The sequence below is a fragment of the Euphorbia lathyris genome, chromosome 7, assembly GCF_963576675.1.
Source record: "Euphorbia lathyris chromosome 7, ddEupLath1.1, whole genome shotgun sequence".
NCBI classification, from domain to species: Eukaryota; Viridiplantae; Streptophyta; class Magnoliopsida; order Malpighiales; family Euphorbiaceae; genus Euphorbia; species Euphorbia lathyris.
In genome coordinates, this window is record NC_088916.1 from 12,749,203 (window position 1) to 12,762,024 (window position 12,822).

The window sequence follows — 12,822 nt, forward strand, 5'->3', positions numbered from 1 at the left end:
CGTGGCAAAAGCTTCAAGATGAAGCTGCTGAGTTGGACAACAAAGCAATCAGAACAGCGGCAGGAAATGTTCAACTTCTAGACAAAGTATTTCTACTTTGGGTAAAGTTCAGAAGGCGCAGAAAGCTGTCTCGTGGACTTTTCCATAAATGGCGAAACATTCTGCCGAAGACTGACGAAGACAGAAGATGCAAGAATTCTATTGGCCAACGACGCTGAGCACGCATAGAGTGACAACGACAGCACTACAAGAAAATAGTTATTTATTGACGGAAATTTCCGTCAGTAAACATCTAATTTCTGTCAGTAAAATGCTTTCCTGACGGAACATTGACGGAACGAATTCCGTCAGCAATACATGCATGGGTAATATATTTTAACGGAATATTGACGGAATATGTTGTTGACGCTTTGTTGACGGAATAATTCCGTCAAAATTTTCTAACGTTTTATTTTGACAGCTTTAATTCATCAAAATATTCTGACATTTTATTTTGACATTTAAACCGTTGAAACCTTCCAACGTTTATACCAACGTTTTTTCTGACGAAATATGCTAACAGGCTTTAATTTACATTTTTTCCACCAGCATTGTATTTCCGTCAAATACGTCTATTTCTACATGTTTCATAATTATTCAGATTATTATAATTTTTTTTAGATTATTATAATTAATATTGATAAATACAAGTTGATTTTATAAATATTAAAACCATATTTAGGTTATTATAATTAATATTGATAAATACAAAATATATACACACAGAATTAATCAGAATATATCAATAATTATAATTCAAAAAATACTTGTATAGTTACAAAGTAACCAAGTTAACAAGATTTATATTAATCTAAAAAGTGTTAGATTCTATACAAAATGTCCAAAAAAATGCACATTGTGCCATAATAACCTAAAAGGGTTGAGGATCCTGACAAAAAAATTGTTACACCATATATCAACTACCAAAATACATTGATATATTGATATAATTTGATGGCGCGTCCTCATAACGGTTTCGTAACGGTAAAAAGCTACCTGTAAAATAACACAACAGTAAATTGGTTACTGGAAAATTCAGAAGAGGGTTGAATATATGGAGAGCTCTCTACAAGTGAGTGCAGCAGAATCGGCCAAGTTTGAAATTTTGATAGAAATAAAGGTATTAATTGTGAAAAAGCAAAATAAGGCCAAGTTTGATTAATTAGAGAGGAAACTACAGTTGAATAGTCCTAGATAATTGAGTCTCTACACCATGTTAAGAAATCATAATTAAGGAACATGTAAGAAGATTCTAAAATATATGTAGTTTTCAAAATTAGGGAAAATGTCAATTAAATGACATATATGTATCTAATGAAGTTTTTCCTATACACAAATATTACCACATGCCATCGAAATGAACTAAAACAATGCATGTTGAGAAAGCAAACTTGACAGAACCAATCAACCAAAGTGCAATCAAATGATGCTGATACAAATAGCTTAGGCTATTTTGAAATTTCCAATAAATCATGCTGATAATAGCTCGCATACTGAACTAGGCATCAAAAAGTGAAATTGATGAAAAGAGCCCAATGTAGATCACTTCCTAACAAGTGTTGGATAAGTGAGAATATAGTTTGTTTTGAGTTACCTGTGTCCTAAAGTGTAAGTTCTAGTCTTTTTCCACAAATATTGACCCGCTTGATTTTGAAATCAATGCCTGCACAATTTTAAAACAAAATCCAATTTGACAATATTCACATTAATATTTCAACAAACAATTACACACATGGCAATTTACAAACTAGTGCTAGAAAATGAATTGCAAGTAACAAGTGAACTGAAAATTAAGTGGACAATGACAATTCTTAAAAGTTGACAAATGCACTCAAATAAATGAATAGTTAGGTCTTATCTTTCACTCATTCTCCTCAAGGTATAAATAAACTGCTTAGTACTAGAGCATATCTAAAGCCATTGGACTACAAACCCCTTTTTTCATATCCAAGCCTCTCACTCCATTGAGGAAAAAGGCTTTATATCATATGCCAAAGCCAAAAAAAATATTTCCATCAATGTTCCTATTTCTAAGGTTAGGCCACTCCAACACCATATCAACAAGGATCTGCAATGTATTAATCAAGCACATCAATACAAATGTTCCTTCTTTATCATCTACACAGTTGAGCTCCTCATTTTCTTATTACAATCCTTTTATTTTGACCCATTTATATCCTGCAAATCCAATTCCAGACATTTATTTCATGTATCATTTTACATACAATCTATACTTCTATTCATACTTAACTCAGAAAAAATCTAAACATATGCATATACACAATAAACTTACTTTTCATGTTTCGCCCTTCCAAATCCGTCACCGCTCAACCTTTCCCTTCATCTCCTCGCATTTCCAATCATTGGAATCTTAAGCAAAAAAAATCTCAAATTAGTAAAAGAAAAACACAAAACATTAAAAAAAATGGAAGAACAGAATGAAGGAAGAAAATCAAACCTTTGTCAAGATCTGTCTGATTTCTTATGTTTGAAACAACATACCACTATTCAGAGGGAATCACCGCCATTGAGCAGGAAATAGCTATCGCATGAATCGAAAACTTGGGGTCAAGAAAATCGACAAAGAAGAGGAAAGAGGACCGTACTGGAGTCGTAAAGAGGACCGGAGCAAAAACACCGACAATGGAAGGAGAAGACTGGTCTCCGTTCGTGAGAGAGAGAGAGAGAGAGAGAGACGGGAGAGAGAGAGGTGTCCGGAGAGATGCAGGGAACCACAGGAAGCCATGAATGGCGGCATGGAAGCTCCGATTTGCGATCTTGAGAGAAAGGGAGAGAGATGAAAGGGGCGGCTGTGTATAATGAGTCTCAAGCCCTAATACCCAGATTTATGCTCCATTTTGGTCATTGTTCCGAAACTACCCCCATGAATCACATATCACTCCCTCTCATCTTATTAACTTGTTAATTCGGCCCCATTATATTAATTACTTCGATTAAACCCCTCCACATCACAACTACCTCCTTTATTTCATTTAAATTCTAAATTGAACCCAAATCATTTTTATTTATTTTAATTAAGTCCCTTGCATTGTAATTTAGCTCTATATATCTTGATAATTTAACTCATCTAGTTTCATGTAACATATATGTATATATATATTTTTGATGAGACTAGGATTAGTTTTTATTTTATAAATTCACATACATATATAATCCGTTAATTTGTAAAACCAAAACTAAAATAAATCGGCAATGGCTCTTGAATTTTAAATTCGATAAAGTATGAATTACATGTGTATTATACACGAAGTTCCAAACTCAAAATTAAATCAATTCGAGACATTATCACGAATCAATTAACCGAATTAACTCAAATAAAAAGTAATTAAATCAAATTGAGATGTAACTTCTAATCCATAAAACTCAAATTAATTTAATTTGACATGAAAATATCATTTAAAAATTTGATAATATAGAAAATAGTCTTTATTAAAAATCCATATTTTATTCATTGTATATGTTTTTTTATATACTTCACTATATATTTAGATAGAAATTATATTATTAGGATGAAGTAAAATATTAATATGCATATGAATTTAAAAAATTCATATAAAAAAAATTAAACTTAACAAGATATTTTATATATATTTAAGATAATTTTGATAAATAAAAACTTATTAAATAACTTAAAAATAAAAAATAAATTTAAAGAAAAATATTATTTTCATGAATCTATCTATATCCAAAATAAAATTAAACATTAAAGTTAGAATAATAGAATTTTTGGTTTAAAAATGTGAAATATATTAATTCTGACGGAACTTTGTCAGTCATTCCGTCAGAATGTGTTGACGGAATAGTATTTCGTCAACATTTCCGTCAATAATTTCGACGGAATATTTTCCATCAAATATAACGTCAGGATCAGTGGCGGGAATGTTCCCGCCAAAATAATTTGATAGAAATTTTATTCCGTCAAAAAATCCGTTAGCCCTATTGACGGTAGGTATATTGACGAAATTCCGTCAAATTTTACTGACGGAATCCGTTCCGTCAGAAAATTCCGTCAGCAATTAGACTTTTTCTAGTAGTGCAGGAAGCCGTTTCCCTCCAACGGTTATTTCGAAATTCGAAATGACCAGGTGCCTCAAGTGTCACTATATAAAGGCCATCCAGTTGTTTCATTCGATGCAGATCTTCAACTAGCAATCACGCTGACCAAATTCATACTCGAAGAATCTGTGAGAAAAGCAAAGCAAATACCTTACACCAATTTACATATCCTATGTAAAAGTCTAGAGTGATTTCCAATCATCTAAAGTGTCGTAGCAATTATTGTTTAGGACAATCTCATCATCATTTCTAGAAGTATAAAAAGGAGAGGCTCAGTACGCGGTTATAGTACTCAGCGGTAGAATAGAAGTGAGTAGAGGTATAGAGGAAGGTACTCTTGTTATACTCAGCTTCTAGTTGTAAAAGGTTTGGTGCTCTACCTTTAAAGAGCTCATTAGAGAATTCGAAAGCTCGGAACGTGTTCCGGGGACAGGACGTAGGCATAGAGGCCGAACCTGGATAAATCTGCTGAGTAACATCTTTCTAACCTTAAACTCCTTTGATATATATATTGCTTGCTTAAAAACTGACTAAGTAAAGAGGTCACGCTGAGTTGTGTGCATTGAGTATCTGAGTTCAGGAATAGACTCAAGTGCTATCTCCTGACTCAAGGAAAGAAGCTGACTTAGTCACCAGTTGACTAAGCTAGTGTCTTAAGTTCACTCAGCGCGCTGTGTAAACTCTTTTAAAAGAAAAAGAAGTCAGCCTTAACGTACCAAAATTTTAATAGTTCCTATCCCCCCCCCCCCCCTTGGAACTAACTTGTTACGTTATAAGGGACCAACAAGTGGTATCAGAGCCTAAAAGCTCAATGTGCAAGGTTTAACTACCTTGAGCTGATCCCCACTATGGCTGAAAACAGCACTTGGTTTCTCCCAGGAAATCTGACAACACAGATTCTACCTGAGGGTCTGTCCATAACTCGGCCTCCCCTATTCTTCGGGTCTAACTATACCTTCTGGAAGAATAGGATGAAAAATTTCATTCAGGCTACAAATATGAGTGCCTGGCTATCTATAGTCCAAGGCCCATTTGTTCCTGTTGAAACTGTTGATGGCCAAACGGTTGTCAAATCTGAGACCAAATGGACAGAAGATGATCTCAAGAAGCTACAAAATCATGCTTCGTCTATAAATATGCTTCACTGTGCGCTCGATGATGCAGAATACAACAAGATTTCAGGTTGTGAGTCAGCGCAGGAAATCTGGAAGAAGCTGGAGGTCACCTATGAAGGAACCAACAAGGTGAAAGAATCCAAGGTGAACCAGCATATGAGATTGTACGAGCTGTTCGAAATGAATGATGATGAAGGGATCTCAGACATGAATGCAAGATTCACAAACATCATCAACGAGCTCAAGAGACTTGGGAAGATCTTCATTGAGGAAGAACAAGTCAAGAAGATTCTTAGGAGTCTTCCTAAAAGCTGGCAAGCAAAGAAGACCGTTGTTGAGGAAGCTCAAGACTTAACCACCTATAAGTATGATGAACTCATCGGCTCACTGCTGACCCATGAGATCTCGATGAAGAATTTCGAGGTGAAGGAAAAGTCTGAAGACAAGAAGCAAAAGTCTTTTGTCATGAAAGCTGACTCCACTGATGGGAGCTCAATAGACGATGAAAAGATGGCTATGTTTACCAGAAAGATGAAAAGGCTGTTCAAAAAAGAATGACAAATATTCTAAGAAGCCTTATAAGAAGTTTGATAAGTACAAAGCTGACTCCAGCGACAACAAGTACAAGAAGGACAACTCAAAGCCCATAACTTGCTTTGAATGTCATCAAACTGGCCATATCAAGTCAAGATGTCCCTCGCTGAGGAAAGAAAGAAAGAACGGCAAGAAGGCAATGGTGGCAACCTGGAGTGATAGTGATGATTCATCATCATCTGAAGCTGATGCCACTGAGTCAGCAAAGATTTGTTTCATGGCTGACGAACTTGCTGAGCCATGTGTTTCTGAGCATGATGACCCCTCCATTGCATCTGACAATGAGGAACATTCAACTGAGGTAATATCACTACCTTTGCTCAGAAATGAAATGGTTAATGCCTTGAGTGACCTCTACACACTTGTCAAAAGTGTAATAAAAAGGTTCGAGCACTCAGCAGGCGATGTGACGAGGTTGAGGAGGTCAAACTGAGTGACCTTCGATATCTTCTTCAGGACAACTCAGATTTGCATAGTAACATTGGAATTATGCAAAAGTTTGTCTCTGAGGTCCAATCAGATTCTAAGAAACTGAGAAAGGACGTCACATCAATTCAGAACCAACTTAAGGTTCCGAATAAAAGAAATAATCCTCTGAACACTGAGTACCGAAGTACTAGTCAGCAGAGATGGAATCCCTAGCGGAATGTCCAGTGTGACTTCTGTGGGAAGAAAGGACACACCACAAAGGTGTGCTGGCATGCTCAGCACTGGGGTGCTGACCAGTCAGTGAGACATCCTAAACGGAAGGTCAGTTGTGACTTTTGTGGAAAGAATGGCCATACTATCCAAGTATGTCACCATAAAATAAAATATGATTCTTTACCTGTTGAACCTAACAAGCCAGGGCCTAAAAAGAATTGGGTACCTAAAAGTAACTAGTTACATTGCAGGTAAGCCTGAGGTGTGCTGAGAAGTAAAAAATGTGGTATATTGACAGCGCATGCTCGAGGCATATGACTGGTGATGAAACTCGGTTCATCACATTTGAGCGTAAACGAGGAGGAAGCGTAAGTTTTGGAGACAACAAAAAGGGTAAGATAGTAGGGTCAGGAACCGTTGGAGGTAATCCTACTATTGAGTCTGTCTCTCTAGTTAGCGGACTCAAATATAACTTACTCAGCGTAGCTCAGCTATGTGACAATGGGAGAAAAGTTATATTTGATGACACTGGATGTAAAATATTCAAGGGTAAAACAAGTGAGTTAATTTTAACTGCCCCTCGTATTGATAATGTCTTCATGCTGAACTTAGAGAAAAAGTTTTCAAAAACTGTATGCTTAGTTTCAAAGGAAGAAAATTCATGGCTATGGCACAGGAGACTTGGTCATGTAAGCATGGACCTCCTGGCCAAATTAGCAAGAAAGCAATTGGTTGAGGGACTGCCAGAACTTAAATTTGAAAAAGATCAATTATGCCACGCTTGCCAAGCTGGAAAACAAACTAAATAATCTTTTCATAGTAAAAACATTGTCTCAACTAAGCGTCCATTAGAGTTACTACACTTGGATCTCTTCGGTCCAGTCCAGCCGCTGAGCTTGGGTGGAAGAAGATTTTCCTTGGTCATTGTAGATGACTTTTCTCGGTACACTTGGATCATCTTGTTGAGTAGCAAGGATGAAACCTTTGAGACATTTTCAAATTTGGTAAGAAAACTTGAAAATGATAAAGACCTTAAGTTAGCTCACATCCGAAGTGATAATGGTGGAGAATTCAAGAACCAACAGTTTGTTGAATTCTGTGAAACCAACGGCATTGACCATAATTTCTCTGCTCCTAGAACGCCTCAACAAAATGGGGTTGTTGAAAGGAAGAAAAGAACCCTGGTTGAAATAGCGAGGACAATGCTAAGTGAGCATAGGCTTCCAAAGTACTTTTGGGGAGAAGCTGTCAACACAGCATGCTATATTCTTAATAGGGCTCTTGTTAGACCTATATTAAAGAAAACCCCCTATAAACTTCGGAAAGGACGAAAGCCCAACATTGGATACTTTCGTGCCTTTGGCTGTAAATGTTTTATATTAAATACCAAAGATAGCCTAGCCAAGTTTGACTCAAAAGCTGATGAAGCTATCTTTTTAGGCTACTCAACAAACAGCAAAGCATATAGAGTTTTCAATAAACGAACTCAAGTTTTAGAAGAGTCAGTACATGTAGAGTTCGACGAAACTAACCCTGCAGGTAGATACCAGCCGCTGACCGAGGATGATCCACACTCAGTACCCGCTGACCAAGAAACAGCCACTGAGTTATTTCCTCAAGGGCTGACCAAAGGTAAAAGTGAAACTCAAATTACTTTCACTGACCAATCTACACCTGCAGAGATTGTTGAAACACAGCCAGCGCAAGACATCAATCTACCAAAGGAGATTAGGATACCAAGAGGGCACTCTGAAAGTGCCATTCTTGATGCCGCTGAGAATACCCTGATGACTAGAAATCAACTCAGGAGATACCTCAGCAACGTAGCATTCGTCTCAATCCAGGAACCAAAGAATTTCGCTGAAGCTGAGTATGGCGAATTCTGGATGAATGCAATGCAAGAAGAACTTGATCAGTTTAGACGAAATGAAGTATGGGATCTAGTGCCAAAGCCAAGAAGCCAGAAGACAATAGGAACAAGATGGGTCTTCCGCAACAAGCTGGATGAACAAGGGAACGTGGTAAGAAACAAAGCAAGACTTGTAGCTCAGGGCTACAGTCAGCAAGAAGGTATTGACTACGGTGAGACCTTTGCCCCAGTGGCAAGGCTAGAGGCTATTAGAATTTTATGTGCATATGCATCTTATATGAATTTTAAATTATTTCAAATTGATGTTAAGAGTGCATTTCTTAATGGAGTTATAAACAAGGAAGTCTATATTAATCAGCCTCCAGGGTTTGAGGATTCTAAGTTCCCAAACCATGTTTATAAACTCAAAAAGGCTCTGTACGGCCTCAAGCAAGCACCACGTGCTTGGTATGAGAGGATGACCAGTTTTCTGCTGACTAGAAATTACGTCAGAGGCAAAGCTGATACAACCTTATTCATTAAGAGGAAGGGTAAAGATACCCTGCTGGCTCAGATTTATGTGGATGACATTATTTTCGGTGCTACTAACAAGTCAATGTGCAAGGAATTTAGCAAGCAGATGCAAACTGAGTTTGAAATGTCAATGATGGGAGAACTCAACTTCTTCCTTGGACTTCAAATCAAACAAGGGAAAAATGGCATCTTCATAAGTCAAACTAAGTACGCAAGGGAGATATTGAAGAAATATGAACTTGAAAATTGTAAGCCAATATCTACTCCAATGGGCACTGACACTGTCCTCTGCGCTGATGAGAGTGGTAAGTCGGTAGACAGCAGATTGTATCGAGGTATGATAGGCTCTCTACTTTACTTAACAGCGAGTAGACCGGACATCCAGTTCTCAGTATGTTATTGTGCTAGATATCAATCTAACCCTAAGGAATCTCATTACATAGCTGTAAAAAGAATCCTTAGATATTTGCAAGGCTCAGTGAATGCATGTTTATGGTATCCCAATACTTCAGATTTCACAATTCTTGGATACACTGACGCTGACTACGGACGAGACAAGCTTGAACGAAAAAGCACCTCAAGAGGATGCCACTTCCTTGGGAGCTGTCTTGTGTCCTGGTTCAGCAAGAAGCAGACGTCAGTAGCCCTGTCAACCACTGAAGCTGAGTACATTGCTGCTGGAAGCTGTGTTGCTCAAGTCCTATGGATTAAGCAACAGCTTGAAGACTATGGCGTTCTAACAAAGACAATTGAGGTCAAATGTGATAACAAAAGTGCAATTGATCTATCAAAGAACCCAATCCAGCACAGCAGGATGAAGCATGTCAGCATCATACATCACTTTATTAGAGACCATGTACTCAAGGGTGAGATCAAGCTGACCTATGTCCCAACGGATGAGCAGCTTGCGGATATCTTCACGAAACCACTAGCTCGTGAGCAATTCAGCATACTGAGAGAAGCCATTGGTATGTTTAATCCTCTACAGTAAATTCCAGTTCTAAATATGTATTCAAAATGCTGAGTGAATTACTATGCTGAATGATTTATGCTATTACTTGCTAAGTAGAAAGATATATGTTGAGTGATTATATCAAGCTGACCTACTAAGCATAAGAACCATTCCTTTGCACAACACTGCCTACTCAGATCTTTAAACGTTTGAAATTCTTAAAGCTGAATAAAGAGCCGTTGTAATCTTTAATGCAAAACACGCAAATTCAATAGCCACCTAGGACGACGTATAGGCTATAATTAAAAAAAAAAGACATGCACCGTATACGTCATAAATGTCAGAATCTTTGTCGATTGAGTATCTCGAGGTTAAATTGACAACGCAACGTCTTGGATTGACTCAAGACCTCTATAAATAGTGGATGCATTCCCACTGCGATCTCTTTACGCTTAGAAATATTTGGCATCTATATTTCTCTGTCTAATATTCCCAAAACTTCCCAAACTTCTCTGAGAAAATGACAAAGATCTCAATGAACATCTCCGGTGCCGGTAACTCCCAAAACCGCTCCGATGACAATCCCACTTCTCCTACCCAGCGCAATCTCACTGGAGCGGCTACGCCGAGCAAGAAAGCTCAAAATGTCCAAGCTACTTCCTCTAAGGAGAAACAGCAAACAAAGGACAAGGGCAAGAAAGTTGTGCAACGCACCTACGTTCCAGTCTTTGGAAGTGTAAAGGGGTGGAAGATTGACCAATCTCGTTGGTTTTCACCCGATTTCGTGGATGCTGAGCAACCTTTTTGCGAGTGGATCAAACAAAATGGCTGGACCGAGCTATTCTCAGTACGGGACTACACTTACCCTGAGTTGGTACGTGAATTTTATGCCAACCTAAAAGTTGCCAAAGAAGATAGGAACTACCTGGCTACAAATGTTCGAGGAAAGAACATCTCCATCAACCCAGCATACATTGCCTCGCTTTTCAAACTAAAGAACGAAGGAGCTATACTTCGTAAGTCTGGTGACCATGACAAAATCGACTACGTTAAGACCTTCTGCAAACCCGAGGGACACAAAGGTGAAATTTCTAGCACTTCCATGGGCCAGCATCAAAAGATGGCCCATTACATCTTGACAAATTTCCTCTACCCCAAAATTAACTACACCAACTCAGCAACCAACTTCGAGCAGTGCTTCATATGGCACATGCTGACCTACACGCCGATCAATATGCATGTGTTTATCATCGGTGGGTTTCTTCGAAGTACGGGGACTCTTAGGCTGGGTTCCTTCATCACTTGAATTCTCCAGGATCACAAGGTAGACACAGTTTCGGAAATTCGAGTTCAGGGAACCGAAATTACGGCTGCTGCCCTATTTGGTTTGGCATATGACCTACCAATTGTGCCAAAGGAAGGAAAAGGGGAAGCTAAACAAAATGCTGAGGGGGCAACCACTGAGGGGGCTGTGACTCGCAAAGGCAGAACACAACGAAAGAGGAAAGCTGAGCAAAGCACTTCTAAAGGAGCTGCCACTGCCCCAAAAAGGATCAAAGTTGTATGCAAACAAACACAACTTCCAACTCAGCAAAGTCCTGGTGCATCTAGGTCAGCTTCGAAACGACCTAGGGAAGCTGAGCCTGAGATAGAGGAAAGGGACGAAGTTGATAAGCAACCGCTGAGCAAGAAGAAGAAGAAACTCAACTTTGAGTTAAGACCCATCACAGCTATACCGACAGACATCGTCATTCCTCCTAACTCTCACTATGCACAGAGTCAAGGAATTAACGCCGAGCAACAGGCTGAGGAAGAACACGACCAAAATCCAGTAAGTGGTCAGCTTGATGAAGAAGAGTTGGATGACCAGTCTGGAGAAGATGCACAGGATGATGAGTCAGATGAGGAAGACAGTGGTCAGGATGACACTGAAGAAACTACCGAGGATGAGCAGTTCGAACCAATCAACACTAAGTTGGTTGAAGAAGAAGAAGCTGAGCACACAGAAACTACTGCTGCTGTTCAACAAGAACCCTCACCAAGTGACTCTATTGAGTCCATTCCTTGTGACCCCACTCCTCCAAAGCTTAAAAGACTCAAAAAGAAGAGAGCCATTCGAAAACCAGTCATTGACCTACTGGGAGACTCCCCGCTGGGAGATGAAATCACTGACCTTACTGAGGTACAACTCAAATACTTCTCCAACCCTCCTGAATCTGATCAAGGGGACTTAGAAAATCAAGCCTCTATTTCTCCAAAGGAACATACCGACTTAAATGCCGCCGCAAATCCAAGCAATACCGAGCAACTGCTCGATGATTCTACTCCTCAAACTGATGAGCAAGTTAAGGAATTACCTGCCCAGGTGGATGCTGAACTTCCTCCAATACCATCACCAAGTCAGCTTCAGCCTGACTCAGTGCAAGGAACTCCTTCTGCCGATCCTCCACTTCCCCAAGTAAATGTGCAGAATCTGCCTCAGTCAGCTTCAACTGACTATGCTGGAACTCCAAATGCCGAGCTGAACCTAACACTGCCTCTAACTGGTTCTACTCCATCTCGGGCATCTGGACCAACGCTGGATGGATCCTTTAACTATAACATTGCCTCTGAGTCTGGTAGACGCATTGTTGACTCAGCTCAAGCACTCATTCAGGATCTCCAAAGATCAAGCACCCATGCCACTGAATCCAGCACTGTTGAGACAACACAACTTTCATCAATCACTCAGCTTCTAACTGAGATAAAGGGTATGAAGGATCTTCTGAGTGTTCTAACTTCTTTGCAATCTCAACAGCCCCGGCAGGACTCTATTCTAAAAATAGCAGAACTCCAGCTGACCATTGTAAATCATATGAATTCTCTACATCAGGAATTCCATCAACTGTTAGCTGCGAACTCAGCCTATGCCACTTCTGCCGAAGTCCAACATCTCTTTCGCCAACTTAACACTGAGCAAGAGAAAACAAACCATCAGCTTTCCACCTCCTCCCAATGCTCCATTGAACAAATTTCTGAGG

The 12,822-nt window shown here is 39.0% G+C and overlaps 1 long non-coding RNA gene across 1 annotated transcript; it reads right to left on the minus strand.

Annotated features, from left to right (window-relative positions):
* Positions 1-822: 822 nt before the first annotated feature.
* Positions 823-2,866, minus strand: LOC136234701 (uncharacterized). The gene is made up of 4 exons (XR_010691443.1): positions 2,498-2,866; positions 2,333-2,409; positions 1,634-1,702; positions 823-1,035 (listed from the first exon to the last, which is right to left on the minus strand). It is a non-coding gene; the product is annotated as an uncharacterized lncRNA (long non-coding RNA).
* Between the last annotated feature and the right edge of the window lie 9,956 nt (positions 2,867-12,822).